We start from the raw sequence: 22,817 nt of genomic DNA on the forward strand, positions 1-22,817 counted from the left end.
ACTTTTAAGAGGGGAGAGCTTTAATTATGTTTTTAAATTTAGCAGCAATTTACATGACCATACACTTTAAGGATTAAACAATTTCATGGGATTTATAAAGGTTTTCTCTGGACCCAGAATAAGTTGCCATCTTTTCACATTTCATGAATGTGCTCTGTTTCTTAAGGTGGATGACGTTTTTTGATGGCAGCTTTGGTTATAGAAATTTGAAGAAAGTCTACTATTGTCACCAAACCAGTGCAATTTTTTTTTTAGTTCAGTCATCTAACAATGAGCTAAAAGCAGCAAATCATTTGTAAGACTATAGTACTACTAGTGTGTTGTCACGTGACTGACTAATCAAAATTGTCAAAGAAGCAAAATGTGGTCATAAGTCATGACATAGATGATCATTTTTATGTTGATACTCTCGAATACAGTATTTCTCTGCATCAAACGACAGTAATCCTATTGATTGTTACTGTGAAAACTATCAGAATAGGTGCATTAACTTTGGCTGAGGTCACATTTATTGAATCTACTGTCTGTAAGTATTGGGTCAGAGAAGTTAGAAGCCTTGACCCTGACTACTCCATATGGGAATTAAGGGAGGAATACCCTCCATGCTGTTATGTAACCTAAACTACCGGTCTAGCCTGTAGCCGCTGAGATGATAATAAACTAAACTAGCCAATGACCCATACACAAAAAAAGAGCTAGAGCTAGAGTAATATCTTTGATATACTTTGGTATGGACAAAATGAAAATGCAAAGGTGGATTAATAATAAACAGAGGGGCATCTTGGGGTTGTCTGTGTTTTTGACTGCAGTCTCCACTCTTATGTTTCAGTGAATAATTTGATCCACTGGCCTTCCCATCCTAGAACCCCTGTGGATGTTCCTATAGATTAAAGACGATAGGCTTTTCCCAATTCTCAGCATCACAAGGTTTGATCTCAAAATATCTGGCAGACTGGCAGTGGTGGAAGAAGGGAGGTGGTGGGGTTGTAGGTGAGTCTAAGGTTACATTAACAGGCAGTGAGACAGCTTGAGGTGGTAGCAGGGTCAGGCGTCATGGTGCACTGACAAACAACTGAGCCACCCAGCAGTGAAGTCAACAAGAGATGTTTTCCCCTGCAGCCCAGAAAGCCCTGGCAACAGACGATGCTGGCAAACATGTGTTTGACAAATGTGCCATTTTAAACCAGTGACAGGGTCTCAAGCATCACCATATGAGGCTGTGACAGAAACAGCAGAGACTGCAGCGGTCGAGCAGAGAAACAGAAACCTGTGATAATGATGCATATTTTGACTGATGATGAATTGAAAACGTCTAGTCTTGTTTATACGATACTGCAACACCTAAAGGATTCTTCTACAGACTCCTTGGTGGTCCAGTTTAAATAACCTCTTACTGCTCCAAGGATGGGTAAATATGATGACTGCCTGTTGGGAGGATCATGAGAGAGAAGATGCTGTTTACTGGACTGCAATCAAACAGGTTTTACTTTGGGTAATGTTGTTGTTCTTTGAGGCTTAATGATCAGGAAACTGTTTCATGATGATCCCTTTCTGCCATTTAGTCTAACTTTTAGACACACTGTCAGAGCAGAGGATTAAATATCAACAAACTAATTGAAGTATAGCAAAATCAATTCATAAACCTTTTAACTTAGACTTGACTTCTCTTCTGCTTTGCGTTTATCTCATGCTCTGCACTTTCCTCTATCCTTCACTCCTCCTAGCCAGTTCTGGAAAGTACATTCACACAGTTCAGCAGTGACACAAGGACCGTCTCCACCATGGCAGACCGTGCTTGTGTTTTTTCAATTAAGCTGGGCTCCTGTACACTATTCATTTGGGAAACCATAATTCTCATGGCCCAGCAGAAACTAATGGAAAGTCACTTAAGTAATTTTTTTCCAGGAGAGGTATCGGAAAGACTTGTTCCCTATAAGTTGTTTCAGACCAGTGCGCATGGAGGGTAAAACTGGAATACTGTCAATGAGAATAGAGGTGGTGTTGATAGGAACGTCAAGACCTCACTGAAGAGCAATTGCAGTGTAAGCGCACACAGTCCAAAACGAACAGGGAGAGAAGCGAAGGCATACAGATGGATGGATTTCCAGCAGAATGTGGATGAAATTGGGTTTGTTGTAGACAGGATCTGAATTGGCCCGTGGGGAGAAGGACACATCCACGGAAATCACATCAAAGCCGGGTGCACAAGGCTACAGAAGAGTACAGACTGTGTACTGTATATTTGATTTATAGAGATGAGCTTCAAAAGCCAGTTGCATATATCTGCCTTAAGATAAACCACTAGTGCACGAATGTAAACACACAAGCAGTGACACAGCACTGTTTGATCACTGTATGGATCTGACAAATGCTGTCAAACTCCCCCCCAAAAATTTGCATATATATACAATCGTGAATATAAAGCAATCATGTCTGGTGAGTATCAATCGGTCCTCAAACTTGTTCCACAATTCTACATGGTGCACTTCCTTGCATCAATGATGTGAGTCATTAGCATATAAATGAGCGGGCCTACTGTCAGGTAAAAGGTGTGTGTGGGTAAATGCATAGTGTATGATACATCAACACAGCTCTATCATACATAGTGGAATCATAAACACAGGCACATGCATGCCCATAGAAAAGTGGGAGGGCCCTGGAGCGGACAGCCCACATGACGCTCCAACCCCCCACCACAACAATCAACACAGACAGACAGTATAGGAGTGCAGTGAGAGCAGGAGCAGTCGGAATGCTTACCTCAAGAGTTCTGATGTGGAGTGAGTACGAGGAAAAGCCACATGACTGGCAGAGTCTCTGCCTCTGCTTATCTCGCAACTGCGGAGACGGGCGCTGAGACGCGCAGGCGGCGCTGAGCAGAGTGTCACTCGGCCGAAAGCAGAGGAGCTGCGCAGATCCCAGGCCCGTCCACTAACACTCTGCTTTCTGAGGATGAAAAGAGAAGACTTCATTACCAGCTGGAGACCACGCCTCCACTCCTCCAGTCTCCCTCCCCTCTCTCCCTCCCTGCTACCACCTCGCTTCCCCTCTCAACTCGCAGCCAGTAGCAAGCGGCCTGTCCCAGCCAAGGGGGGAGCAGACTGCCAAAGAAAACCTCTCAGCCTGACACCAGCCAGTACTGTGCCGTGCACACAAGAGAGGGGACAGAAAGATGAGGAGCAAGATGGAAAGACAGAAAGATGGCATACTACAAGATTCCACAAACTGTTATTTGTATTGAAGGTTTACATGAGTACACTGCATCAGAGGTGTTGTGGCCTCGTCGGCGAAGAGCTCGAAAATAAGCATGGATGGCGTGCATGTGTCCGTGCGGTTGGGCTATTAAATGAGTACGGAGAAGAAAAACAGGAGCAGAATTAAATTTGGATCAAGGGAAGATTGCGAGGCAGTGGGGATTCACTTAAGCGTAGGAGGTGGAGGGCGGCCGAATGACACAGACAGACGGGCAGACGGAAAGAAAAGCACAGACACTCTCACTGGGACACATGGAGCAAAATGGTGGATCGGTTTGACAGTTGTAGCCAGCATAGATACATTATGGACCAGGGAAATGTTTAGACTTCTCCAATTAAGATTTTGAGGAAGATCACACTAAATGAGGACTATGTCTGTTTCTGTGCGCTAGTGTCAATAAACCCGTCATTTACTCTCACGTTAACTGTTATCGGTCATCCATGTGTAAATTGAGGATGACATTTTTGGTTTGTCCAGCTTCAGACTGAGACACTGCTCCTCCATTTCGTCCCCGCTGCACATTTGCTTAAACCCAAGAGAACGCTCTCTCCCTGAAAGACATCATTTCTCTTTACTGTCTATAATTATGAGGGGTTGGGCCCACTCAACTGAGGCAAGTACTGCACCATGCCCCCAGCTATGTCGCACACAAACCATTCTCTCCCAAGTATGAGGGTTTAATCCAGGCTATGGTGCCCAAAAAGTTGGGTTAAAGATGAGAGGACGTTGGCTTCTAAAAGAGTAAAAAAAACATAATGATGCTAGTACAAGAAATGCACAGCAGGCTCTGGACCTAAAACACAAAACGTTTGCCTTAAGTAGAGATTGCTCAAAGAAACTGTGGTACCTCATTTGCAGTTAGGTCATGCTCCCGTGAACAACATAGCCTGGACAGGCCTTGATCTTACAGACAATTTGAAAGCAACACGACCACAGTGTATCGTTATATATCCAATACACTGCCAGCGTCACTGCTTGAAGTACTTGTACTTTTTCTGGAGAGTTCCACCTGCATTACTTAAAAATAACAAGATGATACTTTTTTGACAGTTCGGAATGATATTAACAATACTTTAAAGGTGCAGTAAAACCATTTTAACAATTCAAAATCCCCTAGAGACGACTTAGGTTAACCAAAGTAAACATTTTGCAGCAGTGGATGAGGCAAGAAAGGATTACAGATCACTGGCGTTCTCCCACTCTAGCATTAACACCTACACAGACCCTCTCTGTGGCATAATGGTGTCAAATTTACACAGTTCCACAAAGCGGTACTTAAGGTTACGGGCTGACTTCATTGTAGGTTGTGAAATGCCCGTTCTGGGGTTGGGGTTTGACACACTTGCATAAACGTGCACAGTATGGATGACAGAAAAGGGCTGACAAACCAATTTTAGTTCCCTTTCACAATTAAAAAAAAAGGGGGAAAAAAGTCCTATCAGGAGTCTTGAGTGGCGTTATATGACTTTAATCTGTAGATTTAGTCATGGATAAACCACAAATCCAAGATCTGAAATGATTGTTTGTTTACAGTCAGCCATGAAAACACAAATCATCATTACTGTAATGATAGTAAATAGGTAAAAATAGCAATGTGACCATTAAATGAGGCAAAATAGAGTAGTAATGACAGGCTGTCAGTTACACATTATTTTACAAGATCTAAAAGTGGGATTTAGGGTTCAGGTGGACTTTATTGAAAGGGTGTAATATCCCATTCAGCCACTAGGAGCTGGGATGAGCTGTTAAGTACAGCACACAATACGGTACGTTTATACAGATGGAGAGGTTTGGCAGCAAACCTTTTACGCAACATCTTGGTGAGACTGTTCTGTTTTGGGGATAATGAATCTTTGTGCTTTTGTTTTCAAAGCTAAGATTACTGTAACTCAGTTATATTGGGGGAGTGGCAGAGTTTCTTTTTAAAGAGCAAGTCATAATTTATTTTAGGTAGTTGGTTTAGAGCAGAACACATACTGTACTGTACGACTGCAACATGTATTCACGATGACAGCTCTTATTATTTGTGTTATTCTACCACTACTTAAAAGAAAAAAAATTCCTGTAAAAAGTAAACTGAATTCAGTCCAAACATAGCAAGTGTAAAATAAAGAATAAATATATCCTTCATTCATTTTCGACAGCGCTTGTCCCATTAGGGTCATGGGTGAGTTGGAGCCAATCCCCAATGACTTTGGGTGAGAGGCAGGATACACCCTAGAGTCGTCGCTAGTCAATTGCAGGACATATAAATATATAAACAAACAAGCATTCACACTTACCTACTATGCACACCTATGGACAATTTAGAGTCTTTCTTTCCTTTTCTTTAAAAAAAAATAATATATGTATTAAATAAAAATAAAAATATGCGTTTACTGCAATGTTAACATTGGAGTCAAGTTTTATACGGGAGAGTAGTGCTGCACCCTGTGAGGGAGGAACAGGATAAGACAGGACGGGACAGGACGGGAAGAAAACAGGACAGGGGTAGTGAACGCAGCAGTGCAATTGGTGGGAGGGATGGTGGGAGTGGCTATGTCATATCAATCCAAACACCTGTAGAAACTGAGTGCAAGTGAGAGGACGATCAGGAAGTTTGTAAAGTTGTGTGTCGCAATTAGGGGGAGGCCCCACACCAAGCATCTCAGTCCCCTGAGTGTGTGCTTATGGACACACGCAAGTAAACTGACACCATCACGCATGCAAAATAAAAGTCAGAAGTGTCCTGGAGTTGCTGTGCAGGCACGATGGGGATGGAGGACCCCAGCCCACACATCCAGAGGGACCCGCACCAAGGCACCCAGGGTGGTCCGCCAACCAAACCAAGGAGAAGAACACTAGGACCCGCCGCTGCACCCGCACGGCCAACCATCACCTCCACCCATCACCCTGCGTGCCTCATCACCACTACCACCCACTCCAAAACAGGACAGTGAGAGGCCCCACCAGTCAGCAGGGAGTGCAGCAGTAGCCAGCCTCCGTCCCAGCCGGAGACGGAGGCCGGCTTTTTTTGTTTTTTTTGTTGGTTTGGCAGGGTTGATAGGGCATCCAACAGGGGGGGAAAGCGGGGCGGCCACTAAGGGCGGCCACGGGGCACGTGGCCCCAGGAGCCATGCAATATGAATGGTGTCACACCTTTAAGCTTTACGTACAGTAGGCCTACCCAGGGAAAACCCACACAAGAGTGGCGAGAACATGCAAACAACACAAACCCGTAACCTTTTGTCTGTGAGCAAGACTTGCTGACCACTTTTGCACTGTGCTGCCCTGATTGAGTTCGATTTACGTTGTATATGGTTTGGTTGAACAATTTGGTGTTTAAACATACAATATTTAATTATCTTTTGTTTTATGTGTCAATTTTACGGTAAATTACAACTGGGAGTGACAGTTTGAAGCAAGCACGCGTCAACTCATTATTTTTTTAATTATACACAATAATCTCCCATCCCTTGACAGCGAGAGACTGAAAAAAGACACGAAGCAATACTTTAAAAAGTGTAGTTTACTAAGTTTCAATCTGTTCAAAACATGTGGGGATGGTACAATATAAAAAAGTAATATTATATGGTCTCTAATCCCAAATGTTCACCTACTGCAGGTGGGTCTGGAACGTATCCCCTACGATAAACGTAGGTTCTCGGTAACTGTTATTTTACGGTAACGTTAGAGCGTCTGCCTCACAGTTCTGAGGAGCGGGGTTCAATCCCCGGCCCTGCCTGTGTGGATGTGTGGATGCATGTTCTCCCCGTGTCTGCGTGTTTCCTCCCACATCCCCAAAACATGCGTGGTAGGTTGATTGAAGACTCTAAAGTGCCCGTAGGTGTGAATGTGAGTACGAATGGTTGTTTGTTTAAATGTGCCTTGTGATTGTCTAGCAACCAGTTCAGGGTGTACCCCGCCTCCTGCCTGTTGATGGCTGGTATAGGCTCCAGCATGCCCGCGACCCTAGTGAGGAGAAGCGGCTGGGAAAATGGATGGATGGATGGAAAAAAAAAGGTTCAAACTTTATTTTGGATTTATGATCACTTGCTTTGGCTCTGTGCCACTATAGTTGGTGCACTGACACTTATTCATGTGTGGTGACCTGAGCCAAGTCGTTAGCAAGACCTCACAGTGCATCTTTTTCTTTCAAGAAAAGATCAATACAAGTGCCTGATTCATATGCAGCAATAAGAACATCCATCCATCCATTTTCTGAGCCGCTTATCATCACAAGGGTCGCAGGAGTGCTGGAGCCTAGCCCAGCTATCTTCGGGTAGGAGGCGAGGTACACCCTGAACTGGTTGCCAGCCAATCGCAGGGCACACATAAACAAACAACCATCCGCACTCACATTCACACCTAGGGGCAATTTAGAGACTTCAATTAACCTACCATGCATGTTTTTGGGATGTGGGAGGAAACCGGAGTGCCCGGAGAAAATCCACACAGGCACGGGGGAAACATGCAAACTCCACACAGGCGGGGCCGGGGATTGAACCCCGGTCCTCAGAACTGTGAGGCAGACGTACTAACCAGTCGACCACCATGCCGCCAATTAGAACATGCATATAACATGTTGGCATTGTTATTTGTGTAGAGTACAGTTATGTTTTCCCCCTAAAACTCATTGTAAATAATACCTTCAAGTAGAGTTTGCTGTGTCGGAAGTGTAGCTGTACCAGGGTTCATTCCAGGTCAGATTGCTGACACACCCAAAGCACCAAAAAAATGCTGAAAACACCAAAGTATCTTTAACTCCCAATTAGGACTAGTGAGAGCAGCTACATACAGTGCCTGCACACTGCTACTCATTGGCTGCTACACATGAATGATCTCAGATATATGACAGATGTATTAGACTGAAAACAAAGTATATTGGGTGTCATTGTGTGTGTGTTTGTGATTAGGCAGAGCTGTTGTTTTTGCAATCCCTTTACATCAACTCAAACTTTTGTCCAGTAGAGTTGCCTGCTCTTTAGTTCTAGGAATTTCACACTCAAATTGACCAGTGATGGGCCAATCACACACTGGTGTGTGTTTCTGAGCCCAGCAGCCACGAACATATGCTTGCCTCCTTGGGCAAACACGGGGCACCCCAGACAGTGTAGACTTAGCAGCCTGGCGATGTGTACTCGCCCATCCATGTGGACCAGGAGTGATGATGTTCCCAGGAAGACGGAGTCTAGCGGTTTTAGGTGAGGAGGTAGTGAGGATTGAAGGTTTTGGTGGGAGAACAACAAAAGGTTCATACCAAGCTTTTTGTGGTCTTTGAAGACTAAGACTGGCCGGATTTGTTGCAAAAATTAGAATGACCGAATATCCAAGGTACCCCTGTCTCTTTCACTGGAATACTGCACTTGTCATTCTAAAAATGGTTGCTGTCAAAAACTATCAAATGTAACAAACAAGGTGGGATTAAGGTTTGGTAAATCAACCATTGATATACAGTGCCAAATTGGGGTACAATCTACACTAACATTGGAATAATGAATGAACTCCAAGGTAACCTTTTTTACCTCTTACATGGCCAGAAGGTAAAGGTATTTCTTGTCAAAGTCAAAAGGCAAAGGTACCCAAGTACCTCTAAGGTAATCACTCCAGTAACAAGCCATTTCACTTGTAACAGTGCAAGGTAAAAGTACTACTTCTTGGAACTGTCTTGTGAATGTATGAAGGCCACTTAATCCACGGGCAATGATCTTTAACATCTTAAGCAGGCAGTAAAGCATGTGGGGTAGTTCTCATGCTATTTTACACACTTGCGATTTCTGTTTTACTACAAATCTATTTGTGAAAAGCAAAATTAGTTGAAATCGTAAAGAAGAAGAAGGATGCAAAAAATCTACAACTAGTGAGCATTAAATGGTGTGTTCAATAATCCATAATTCACAGCAAGGTCAGTATCCATACCAATATTGGTCGAGCCAACTTCAATCGGTAAAACGGCTAGCGTTTCTATGAAGGAAGGATATATTGTATGTTAATGGTAAAGTTACATTCAGTGTTGAAATTGGAAACACATTGTGTGTTGCAGTATTATATAAATACTGGACTTCTTCAAACAAATTTTTGAAAATATCACAATGTAAGTGGAGATAAACTGAAACATCAATAGTAAACTGTTACAAGGTTTTAATGTTTTGCTCAAATAGAATTATAAATACCTTTTATCATTTACACATTCAGGCAGGCGGCACGGTGGGGACTGGTTAGCACATCAGCCTCACAGTTCTGAGGACCGGGGTTCAAATCCCGGCCCTACCTGTGTGGAGTTTACATGTTCTCCCCATGTCTGCGTGGGTTTTCTCCAGGTACGCCGGTTTCCTCCCACATCCCAAAAACATGCAGGGTAGGTTAATTGAAGACGCTAAATCGCCCATAGGTGTGAATGTGAGTGCGAATGGTTGTTTGTTTCTATGTGCCCTGCGATTGGCTGGGGACCAGTGCAGGGTGTACCCCGCCTCTCGCCCGAAGATTGCTGGGATAGGCTCCAGCACGCCTGCGACCCTTGTGAGGATAAGCGGAACGGAAGATGAATGAATGAATGAATGAATGAATGTTCAAGCATTTGAAGAAATGAACCAACCATTGTGAAAATCAACCTGTCTGACCGGTTTTGTTCAGTGACAGCACACTTCTGAGCTATACCTTACACACTCACATGCAATTGCACAATCCACCTTAGACACTAGAATGGCACTCATTAGAGCGCGGACCACCGTCAAGGCTGAACTAACACCTTAAACACGTCAGTGGGAGTGTCCGCCTCAATCAGTTGACTGAATATCCCCTTAGGACAAATAAAGTTTTATATATATATATATATATATATATATATATATATATATATATATATATATATATATATTAAAATACAAGACAATACAAGACAATAATTTTGTGCACGTGGCCTCCAATATAAAGGTGCTTCAATGTAATTCCATTTGCTATACCATCCCCCCCAATTAGTCCATTCTATCGAGATTCCACTGTTTACAGTATTAATTTAAATTACACATGATCGTAAAATTTGCAGTAAAGTAAATGCTAAAAAAATTCCACCCATCGACTCACTAGTTTTTAATCCAGCATTTGTTGTTCATGTGTGGAACAGAGTGATAAAGAAAGAGTAGAACGAAAATACTACACCGCCCCACATTTCATCTTCTTTTGTAACAATCCTGTTTTAGTAAAGTGTTAATGAAGTGTTAAGGAATAGCTACGCATGGATAGAGCGTCCATTGAACTGCAGTGGAACCACAGCAAAGCAAACACAACCCTCATCTGCACAAATAGGCCTTTCAAGCCTGCTGACCCCCCACCCCCTTTGTCCCATCAACACTTCCCTCTTCAGCAAGACCAAAGCCACCAAATCCAACCTTCCTTCTGCCCCCCACCAAATACACAGAGGTGAATGGTGTCTACTGTACCATCTACCTCCCTCTCTGTGGGGTAGAAACAGTTTGACAGGCCTGTATTTGAGCTGGATTCATGTTGGAATGAATTATGAAAAGCACCAAAATGATCTCGCTGTATGTTTTGTATGGAGCACCCATGCCAGTCTGTGTGTGTGGCCATTGTGTATGCAGAGTGGTGTTTGTTGTAACAGGCGAGTATCTGCATAATTATGATAATCCATTTAAGGGGTGACAAAATGTGTCTGCTACACTATGTTCCCTATTTGTCTGCTTGATAATGACCGGGATTCCCCAGAAAAATCCACAGGTATCATTCTAGCAGGTAAGTTCATTTGTAATTGCTATTTTCCTCACAGTTGCGTAACAAAGTTGTTTGTTGCAAGACCGGGTTTTGAATCACTTGCCTTTTTACGGGGCCTACATTGAGAGGCAATCTATTCATATTGGGTACCATCAAGGAAATACAAAGACCCATACTTTCTCCAAAAGGATACATTAGCGTGTGTGATTTAACAAACATTCATCCATCCATTTTCTATCCCATCGTTTATCTTCACTCGGGTCCTGCGTGAGTTAAAACCTGTGCCAGGTGACTTTAGGCGAGAGGTGAGGTACATCCTGGGCTGGTTGGCAGTCAAAATCAGGGTACATATACACAAACAACTATTTAAACTCACATTCACACATTTGGTCAATTTAGTCTTCACTGACCCTAAAGGCCTGTTTTTGGAATGTGGCGGGAAGCCGGAGTACCCGGAGAAAATCCATGTACACACAAGGAGAACATGCAAACTCCACACAGTCTGAGGCTGGATTCAAACCTTCAGCCTCATAAATGTGAAGCAGATGTGCTAACCACTCACTTAATGTGCCACCTGCGATTTAAAAATTTGTAGAACTAATAGTTAATGTGTTGATGTTGAGAGAGCTAATTAATTCTCCATCCATCCATTTTCTATACCGTCTATACACATTAAGTTCAGGGGTGAGCTGACTTTGGTTAAGAGGTTTTAGAATGTGGGTGGAAGCTGGCATACCTGAGGACAACTTAACCAAGCACGAGGAGAAGTTTACACAGGAAGGCTGAAGTCGAGATTCAATGTGCTCACCACTACCACTACCATGCTCCCTTTAAATGTCCCATGCCATCAAAAGCCATTTTTTCTACTGTTTTAAGCAGAACATAGGTTCAAATTAGTCTGTGACGGCATAAGGCTTGCAAAACGGGTGGATTTGAAATCGCTGTCGTTGTGATGTAGCTTCGTCAGAGAAGATTTAAGTACCTGCCCACTTCATAGTTGGGACCCACCTACTCAACTCAGCTGAACAGCAACATGGCATTTCCGGTGTTTAAGCGATGAAGTCTCAGCTTTATAAATACAGTCTATAAGTCTACATATGTTGTGTTTTATGACAATAATTAACTATATTGGTCTTTTTTAATGTAACTGTGAATGAAATAGCGAAGCTAGCATTTATTTTTGCCTCTGATGTTCGCCGCGGGAGGTTCAATTCACATGAATGGGAGCGGATGATGAGGATAACCTCAAAATATCTCCCTCTTTTTTATTATTCAGCCAGGTCCGTTGCAGATCACATTCCCTATTAGTTTCCCAGCCATCGAATGCTTCATGAATTGTGCTTCACAATGATAGTAAGACATCGAAGTAATCAAACCCGATGCTGCCATGATGGCTTGAGCCATAAGACACAGTGATATCGCCAAGGACTAATCAGAGAAAAGCTTAAACTACAACCCCAATTCCAATGAAGTTGGGACGTTGTGATAAACATTAATGAAAACAGAATACAATGATTTGAAAATCATGTTCGACCTATATTTAATTGAATACATGACAAAGACAAGATATTTAATGTTCAAACTGATAAACTTTATTGTTTTTAGCAAATAATCATTAACTTTGAATTTTATGGCTGCAACACGATCCAAAACAGGGACAGGGTCACCTTTTCTTTTAACAACATTCAATAAACGTTTGGGAAATGAGGACACTAATTGTTGAAGCTTTGTAGGTGGAATTCTTTCCCATTCTTGCTTGATGTACAGCTTCAGCTGTTCAAAAGTCCGGGGTCTCCGTTGTCGTATTTTACACTTCATAATGCACCACGCATTTTCAATGGGAGACAGGTCTGGATGGCAGGCAGCCCAGTCTAGTACCCGCACTCTTTTACTACAGAGCCACGCTTTTGTAACATGTGCAGAACGTGGTTTGGCATCGTCTTGCTGAAATAAGCAGGCCGTGCATGAAAAAGACGTTGCTTGGATGGCAGCATATGTTTCTCCAAAACCTGGATGTACCTTTCAGCACTAATGGTCCCTTCACAGATGTGTAAATTACCCATGACATTGGCACTAACACAGCCCCATACCATCACAGATGCTGGCTTTTGAAATTCGCGTCCATAACAGTCCGGATGGTTCTTTTTCTCTTTGGCTCGGAGTACACGACGTCCACAATTTCCAAAAACAATTTGAAATGTGGACTCGTCAGACCACAGAACACTTTTCCACTTAGCATTAGTCCACTTAGATGAGCTCAGGCCCAGAGAAGCTGGCGGCATTTCTGGGTTTTGTTGATAAATGCCTTTTGCTTTGCATAGTAGAGTTTCAAGTTGCACTTATGGATGTAGCGCCAAACTGTATTTACTGACATTGGCTTTCTGAAGTGTTCCTGAGGCCATGTGGTGATATCCTTTACACATCGATGTCGGTTTTTGATGCAGTGCCGCCTGAGGGATCAAAGGTCAGGGGCATTCAATGTTGGTTTTCAGTTTCAATCCAGGGAAACTCCTTTTCTACCCAATCATGGCACCCACCTGTTCCCAATTAGCCTGTTCACTTGTGGGATGTTCCAAACAGGTGTTTGATGAGCATTCCTCAACTTTCTTGGTGTTTTTTGCGACCTGTCCCAGCTTTTTTTGGAACGTGTTGCAGCCATAAAATTCTAAGTTAATGATTACTTGCTAAAAACAGTAAGGTTTATCAGTTTGAACATTAAATACCTTGTCTTTGTAGTGTATTCAATTAAATATAGGTTGAACATGATTTGCAAAACATTGTATTCTGTTTTTATTTATGTTTAACACAACGTCCCAAATTAATTGGAATTGGGGTTGTAACATATCGAATATTAATGCCATCTAAATTGCCAAGCGTAAAATACCAACAAGAATTGCTTGGAAAAAAAAGTCTTCTGGGCAATTCCTACCCAAATTATCCTGCAAACCTATTAAGGACATCATAGATTATGAAAAACAAAAAGATGGTTTCGGACCTTTAATCAATTGTTTTATTTAGTTAGATTTTTTATTATCATTATCCATCCATCCATTTTCTAAGCCGCTTATCCTCACTAGGGTCGCGGGAGACCTGGAGCCTATCCCAGCTATCTTCAGGCAGGAGGTGGGGTACACCCTGAACTGGTTGCTAGCCAATCGGAGGGCACACATAAACAAACAACCATTCACACTCACATTCACTCTTTCGGCAATTTTATTCTCATTATTATTTTTACAATTTATTTTGCAATTCCAAATACATACCTTTTCTTCTGCAGAACTTACATTGAGCTTGCGTCACACCTTTAATCAAAATGTACAGTGCACTGTCTCAGCGGGTACTGGGTAACAATAGGAACTGGGGTGAACCATGGCAGACTGCTCCCTGTCCTTTGCCACATAAACCCTTAATATGAGGCCTCCTCAGCACCAGTCGGCCATTTAAGAAGGACTATACCCTGTAATTGACCTTAAAAATACTTTCCGTGGAGGTCGGCAGCCATGTCATTGGCCTCCGGCCCAAGCAGTGGCCGCATCTCCCCAGCCTGGAGGAGCCTGGGAAGGCCTCCGAGGGTATATTTAGTGGCCCTGAGTGAAGCAAAAGTTGCAGATAATGCCAGTCTGTGTATAAAACCGCTCTGCCGCCCACGAGTTGGCCTCTAACAGGCACATTTCCCTCTCCCACGGGGATGTATTCCCTGTGGTCAGAGGTCATCCAGATGCAAGCCAGGTAAATATACAATCACGGGAGAGACTGACTATTGTCAGTCTCCTCTGTCTAGGTGAAGCATGCCACATTTTTGGCATTATAAGTCATGTTAATTGTTGCACAATGTCGGCCAAACTGTATGTCAAAAAGGAGTGTCCCCTATAGTCAGAGGCGTGTCAACCAGGACAGCCCCACAACATCCAGAGCCATTAGGAACTCTGGGCGAATCTCATTCACCCCCAGGGCCTTGCCACCGTAGAGCTTTTTAACCACCTCTGTGACCTCAACCCCAGAGATTCTGCTTCCTAATGGGAAGGCATGTCGGTGGAATTGAGGAGGTCTTCGAAGAACTCTACCCACCGACTCACAACGTCCCGAGTCGAGGTCAGCAGTGCTCCATCCCCACTATACACAGTGTTGATGGTGCAATGCCTCCCCCTCCCGAGACGCCGGATGGTGGACCAGAATTTCCTCGAAGTCGTTCGGAAGTCGTTCTCCATGGCCTCACCGAACCCTTCCTACGCCCACGTTTTTTTTCAGTGACCACCAAAGCTGCATTACGCTTGGCCAGCCGGTACCCATCAGCTGCCTCAGGAGTCCCACAGGCCAAAAAGGTTCAATAGGACTCCTTCTTCAGCTTGACGGCATCCCTTATTGCTGGTGGCCACCAACAGGTTCTGGCATTACCGCCACGACAGGCACCGACGCCTTACGGCCACAGCTCCAGTCGGCCATCTCAGCAATGGAGGCACGAATCATGGTCCACTCGGCCTTAATGTCCCCCCGGCTCCCCTGGGATGTGAATGAAGTTCTGCCGGAGGTGGGAGTTGAAACTCCTTCTGACAGGGGATTCTGCCAGACGTTCCCAGCAGACCCTCACAATACGTTTGGGCCTGCCAGTCGGACCGGGATCTTCCCCCACCATCGGAGCCAACTCACCACCAGGTGGTGATCAGTTGACAGCTCCGCCCCTCTCTTCACCCGAGTGTCCAAGACACGCGGCCGCAAGTCCGATGACACGACCACAAAATCGATCATCGAACTGTGGCTTGGGGTGTCCTGGTGCCAAGTGCATGTATGTACACCCTTATGTCTGAACATGGTATTCATTATGGTCAATCCGTGATAAGCACAGAAATCCAATGACAGAACACCGCTCAGATTCTGATCGGAGGGGTCATTTTCTTCCAATCACGCCCTTCCAGGTATCACTGTCATTGCCCACGTGAGCATTGAAGTCCCCCAGGAGAACGATGGAGTCCCAATTTTTTTTTTTAGTAATGCTAAGATCTACGTGGAGCTGGTTCAATGTTTAAGGTAGAGTTTGCAGTTGCCGCCCAAAAAGAAAAAAAATACACTTTTTGTCATACATGTTAAAACTGTCTGTATGACCAGATAGAAGAATATTATTAAAATTATCTTTTGAAAAAGCATCCCTCTCTGGCCCCATCGTATGCCTCTAATTTATCCATCCATCCATTTTCTGAGCCGCTTATCCTCACACGGGTCGCGGGAGTGCCGGAGCCCATCCCAGCTATCATCGGGCAAGAGGCGGGGTACACCCTGAACTGGTCGACAGCCAATCGCAGGGCACATATAAACAAACAACCATTCACGCACACATTCACACCTAGGGGCAATTTAGAGACTTTAATTAACCTACCATGCATGTTTTTTGGCATGCGGGAGGAAGCCGGAGTGCCCGGAGAAAAAACCCACGCAAGCACGGGGAGAACATGCAAACTCCACACAGGTGGGGCCGGGATTTGAACCGCGGTCCTCAGAACTGTGAGACAGACGAGCTAACCAGTCATGCCGCGCCTCTAATTCTGTTTTAATTATTATTTTAAAACCTGTCCGGCTGCGACAGGAACATTTTTAGAGACTGTAGAGACAGAAGGTGTGACCAAAGACATCATCATTTGCGTGCACACACACACGAGGGCACACCTCACTTGGCCTCACTTGGTGTGCACCCAGCAACCTCATGCAGCCTTTTTTATTTGTCCAACTTTTTACCCCTTGTTAGTTAAAGAAGTTAAAAAGAAGGAACTGGACAGATCCCGAGACAAAAACAAGCGTAAACATACAGTATGTAATGTCCACGTTCACGGTATTGAGGGGCGTGGCTTTAGTCGGAGACGCTAAGTTGGGGGGAGGGATCAATGACGTGAGGCGACATTCAAATCTTGCTAGCAGTTGGAAAACTGCTTACTCTACCTTTCACCTTTAACCTTCATTCAGACCGCCTACAAGTAGGCCTACAGAATATTGCAAAGGCTGTTTGTGTTTGGTAGTTATCACCGTGACTGAAGTATTGCAGCTACTGAAGCTGCTCACGTCTATAAAATTCCTGATGTTTTTTGTTAAAAGTTTTTCAAGGGGCATCTACAAAGGAAATTTATGATTTATTTCAAAGGTAAATGCTAAATCATGGGATTCCCCTGTCTTATGGATTTAGTGGTGAAAGTATAGTTGAGCCAAAATCTCTGCTATGCCTGTGGAGGCTCATACTGTTATACATCTGATCAGCACCTTTTCACAGTGATGAAAAAAACCCCAGACAAAAACAAACAAACAATAAAAGAGTGGGCCCCTTTCATGAGAGGTAGAATTGGGAGCAGTCAAAGCAACAAGTACTGCCTGACCTCGTGCCACTGGCCATTGACATTATGCAATAGTCATGTCTTATCTTAGGGGCTCCCAGAAAATGCTTGCATGTCTGTTATGCTCAGTTATGGGTGAGTGTGAGCACAGATGGACTGAAATGAACGTGAATGTAAAATCTATTGAGAGATGAAGGAACATATAGTACAATCATAGATACTGTCATTGACCAGTAGAAACCCTGTATAGCCATTTTGACTTTTTAACATAATTTGATCATGATGTTAACAACATGTTTTATAACACCACATTCATGGTAGGTTTGCCACCAGAACTGTCTTTCAGAACACATACTTCCGCGACCAACCACACCCACCTACCCCATTCCCTTCCTTTTTAAACAAGCAAAAACTTTCAAAATGCTGAAAATGAAAGATGACTGTCGTTATTTTATTTTATTTTTTTCATATGCTGACCATGGGAGATGGGGGACTCAATGGGGAGTCAAATGACTCGAATCAACTCGAGTTGCCAGTTTTATGACTTGCGACTTGTTTGCCAAATACTTGAGCTACATGACTTGACAAGTCATCTCGTTTAGAGTTGGAAATCGGCATTTTAATTAAGACAGTTCGAAAGAAACGTTTTGGGGGCCATTTGTGTCAAGCTGGCATCACAGTCTGCATTGTTGCGCACTTGCCAGTGTGAAGTAGCCACCTGAATTAACAACCATGGAAGGAACTCCAAATATAATACAATTTGGATTCAAGGATTATGTAGGAGTCACAAGGCTGTCACCACAAAGTACACAACATAATTTGTTCAGAAATAAAGCTGAATTAAATGGCATTTAAAATACAACTTTAAAGCAATTCAGTGCAATAAATTCAATCAATTATAATCTCAGATGTGAATAATCTCTAAAGTGTGAGTACATGTTTTTAGTGTTATGATTTGTGAAAAAATAGTGAAAACACATTTTATTACTACTCGAATATATATTGCAGTCACTGATGGCATCCACCTGTGCCTGGACAGGATAAACGGGATTGAGATCCGACTTGACTTGCAACTTGCTTAAACCAAGTAATGACTTGACACGACTGTCTTGAAATTCAGTGAATGATTGATGATTGATTTTTTTTCCCAGAGTGACGTGGGACTTGCTTGAGACTGCCTTGTGACTTGCACATACTGTATGTGACTTATTCCCACATCTGCTAACCACCGCGGCTTATGACAGTTTCACGTTTTGAGCTGATGAGGGACAATAACATTCCTGTACATCTTCACCAGGTCTGTTGAAGCTGTGCAGTTTAAACATCCATCCATCCATCCATTTTCTGAGCTGCTTCTCCTCACTAGGGTCGCGGGCGTGCTGGAGCCTATCCCAGCTATCATCGGGCAGGAGGCGGGGTACACCTTGAAGCGGTTGCCAGCCAATCGCAGGGCACATACAAACAAACAACCATTCGCACTCACAGTCACACCTACGGGCAATTTAGAGTCTCCCATTAATTCATATTTTTGGGATGTGGGAGGAAACCGGAGTGCCCGGAGAAAACCCACGCAGGCACGGGGAGAACATGCAAACTCCACACAGTCGGGGCCGGGAATTGAACCCCAGTCCTCAGAACTGTGAGGCTGACGCTCTAACCAGTCGTCCACCGTGCCGCACAGTTTAAACATCCATCTATCCATCCATTTTCTGAGCCGCTTCTCCTCACTAGGGTCGCGGGCGTGCTGGAGCCCATTCCAGCTGTCATCGGGCAGGAGGCGGGGTACACCCTGAACTGGTCGCCAGCCAATCGCAGGGCACAAACAAACAAACAACCATTCACACTCACATTCACACCTACGGGCAATTTAGAGTCTCCAATTCATGCATGTGGGAGGAAACCGGAGTGCCAGGAGAAAACCCACGCAGGCACGGGGAGAACATGCAAACTCCACACAGGCGGGGCCGGGGATTGAACCCGGGTCCTCAGAACAGTGAGGCCGACGCTCTAACCAGTCGGCCACCGTGCCGCCGCAGTGATGGTTAAATTAGACAAACTACAAATTATGCAGACTTTAATTCATTGCTTTGATCCATTGTGAACTTTGTGGAAGCATGCCATTTAAACGTTTAAATAAACGTTCTCATAGGGAGCCATTATTGTGTTTGGCACATAAGACATTATGGAGTAAGTCTATGTCAACATTTCAAAACATTAAACATAGGCCTAAAAAATACAGTGATGTGAAAATATTGATTTACTTTTCTGTCTTAATAGCTGTGTTTTTTTTTAACTATGGCACTATAAAAATTTTTACATGTGACTTATCTTGTTTTATGGGACAGCGATGATGTCATCTATCGTGTAACTCTGTTTCTGTCTTGTTTTTCTTCTGTGTTGAATTAATTGATATCATACTATCTACAAAATACCAGTGATGTAAAGTGAGGGCCTTTATAGCCTTCTCTGCTGACCTATACACTATCAAAAGCACTGAACTACAATTACAACTTAATTATCCATCCATCCATCCATCCATTTTCTGAGCCGCTTCTCCTCACTACGGTCGCGGGCATGCTGGAGCCTATCCCAGCTATCATCGGGCAGGAGGCGGGGTACAACCTGTACTGGTTGCCAGCCAATCCAACTTAATTATATTATTAATAAATTATTACTAATATTTATTATAATATATCCATTCATCCATTTTCTACACCGCTTATCCTCACTAGGGTCACGAGCATGCTGGAGACTATCCCAGCTAACTGCGGGGTACACCCTGGACTGGTGTACATTTAAACACATTTAAAGAAACAACCATTCAAGTCTTCAATTATCCTACTGTGCATGATTTTGGGATATGGGAGGCCTGATTTGAACCCAGGTCCTCAGAACTGTCAGGCAGATGTGCTAACCAGTCGTGCACCATGCTGCTCTATTTTAATATATAATAAAACAAATAAAATATATATGTGATTGCTTCTGCCGGTATGGGCAGGGGCCAGGTCCTGCTGGAAGATGAAATCTGCATCTTCATACAGATCCTCAGCAGAAGGAATCATGAAGTCCTAAAACATTCTGGTAGACTGTTGCGGTGACCTTGGATTTAAGAAAGAAGAGTTTACCAACACCAGCACTGGACATTGCACCCCAAACCATGACTGACTGTGGTTAGGGTGAGGGCGAGTAACGCAAGGCAAGAACATGGTGGACCCAATTGCAGGGAAGCAGGGAGGCAAGGCAGGAGTGTGGGAGTCTCAAAATAATATTTAATCTTCAATAAGGGAAAACTGAACAAAGTCCCACAACAGATACCAATCAAATCAAAGTAACAAAGAAACACTCGAATATCTAAAACTGAAAACAAACTATGACCTGTGAGTAAGACGTGGAATAGAAAGGGAAAATGACACCTGACAATGACATACCACAATGATAAAGACAACTGGCGACTATGACATGGCAAATGAACCGACAAGAACTGAAAGAAACCAGGGAACTAAATACAAACAAATTGACGAGACAACGAGGAACACCTGGACAAGACACGAGTGGCTGGAGAGAGCTGATTGGTCGACACAAAGTAGACGAGAACAGGTGAACACACCAACCTAATGAGCACACGACAAACATGGAACACAGGAAAATATGGAAAAAAACTAAACACAACCCAAACCAAAACACAGACCATGACAGACTGTGGATATTTCACACTAGACCTCAAGCAGCTTGGGTTCTGTTCTTCACCCGTCTTCCTCCAAACCTTGGACCTTGATTTCCGAATGAAAGGCAAACTTTGCTTTCATCGGAAAAGAGGACCTTGGACCATTGGTCAACAGTCCAGTCCTTCTTCTCCATGGTCCAGTTGAGACGCTTCCTACGTTGGCTCAGGCTCAGAAATGGCTTGACCCGAGGAAACCGACAGTTGAAGCCCATCTCCCGGATGCGTCTGAATGTGGTGTTCTTTTTAAGCTGTGACTCCCGCCTCATTCCACTCTTTCTGGATCTCTCCTAGATTCTTGAATCTTCTATGGGGAATGCCTCTGTCTCTTCTTTAATGCTAGAGGTGGATTAAGTCACTGAAGGCCGAGGTCCAAAACTCACCGCCCGCCAGTACAAAGGCAAGTTTACCGAAATTATACTGTATGTGTTCAAAAACCAGACGAACAAAATAAGTCCAACAGAATAGAATATCCTTTTGATATTACAGTGCAAAGCATATCTCATTGCTGCCAAATGTGCGTTTCTGTATGAATGTTTTTATCAATACGCATGCACAAAGTCACAACGATTGAAAGAAACATCTAGAATCTTCTCTCATATTACTGCCCAAGTATAAACTAAGAGTCTATCAATAACAAATGCACACTTTTGATGTGCTGCATGAAAAAAAGTGCAAGAAAGCTCAACCAAACAGTTTCATGCACTCACAGTGGTCACAGTGAAAGACCAAATGACCACTCCTTGCCCATCTGGGAAGCTGGTGACGCATTGACTACTCTTCTCAGGACACTGAGTTCAAACCAATAATTTCATTCAGATGAAAACGAATGTTTCCAGATTAATACGAGCCATATTGCTTTGGAACTGTCTCGTTCTCTTTTTTCTTCTCTGTCCCGCATTTTTTTTTTCATGCCCAAAACATGTGGCTGAGAATGAAAGGAAGATGTAGAAAAGGAACGGAGCAAATACAGGAAGAATGATGCACAGGTTTTATGCTTTGTTAGAATACATGTGAGTTTGAGGGAGGACATGATAATGTAGTAGGTCCATTTAAAGACAAGTAAGTCCCTGCGAAAGCAACATTGCTCCTTGTAATAACTTATAAACCCCAAAATACCTAAAAAGATGCACGCATTTGTGCAGATTTGGTTCAAACATACTCCATGAAATCTTGACCACATTTCTTTTTCAGTCATCATTCAATGTGTTTATAATTCAAGCTGCATCATATTGGAAAGAGACTGATCCAGTTGCGATTAGTGGGACTTGGCCACAGATACAGAAGATGGGATTCAGAGTCACAGCTGTCCCTGCTGTGCAGCTGTGAGTGGCTGCAGTCAAGTCAGTTCATCCAGATGAGGCAAAGCTCTGCGGCGTATACAGAAGTACACAAGTGGTCATGTAGCCATTAGAATAGTCCAGCTCGACAACACTCCAACAAGGCATTTAGATTGTACCAGTACTTTGAGCGCTATGGTAAAATTTTGTCATTGTCTTTCATTGTGAAATGTAGATTAGACAAGGCAAGCAGATTTTTTTGGCTGCACTCATAGGAGGGGAGCATATGAGGGAAGCATGCTGAGTGACGGACTGGTAAAGCTATTTGACAGTACATGACTGCAATCATTTTATGGTTTCCTAGTTCTAAAGTAACCATAGAATGTCTCAGTGTTCCTGCCACATAAGCCAGACACGTGGCTCAATGCATTTCTCAAGTTTTTCTGCTGATCCATCCATCCATCCATTTTCTGAGCCGCTTCTCCTCACTAGGGTCGCGGGCGTGCTGGAGCCTATCCCAGCTGTCATCGGGCAGGAGGC

General features: G+C 43.5%; 1 protein-coding gene across 1 annotated transcript in view; it reads right to left on the reverse strand.

The window, feature by feature from the left end:
* Positions 1–22,817, reverse strand: part of LOC133403063 (zinc finger protein 469) — an 81,066-nt gene that overhangs the window by 46,892 nt on the left and 11,357 nt on the right. Inside the window, exon 2 of the mRNA XM_061677558.1 lies at positions 2,761–2,946. The gene's annotated coding sequence lies outside the window, so the exon portion shown is untranslated. The remainder of the gene's footprint in view (positions 1–2,760; positions 2,947–22,817) is intronic.

Source organism: Phycodurus eques, chromosome 5 (assembly GCF_024500275.1).
Source record: "Phycodurus eques isolate BA_2022a chromosome 5, UOR_Pequ_1.1, whole genome shotgun sequence".
NCBI lineage: Eukaryota > Metazoa > Chordata > Actinopteri > Syngnathiformes > Syngnathidae > Phycodurus > Phycodurus eques.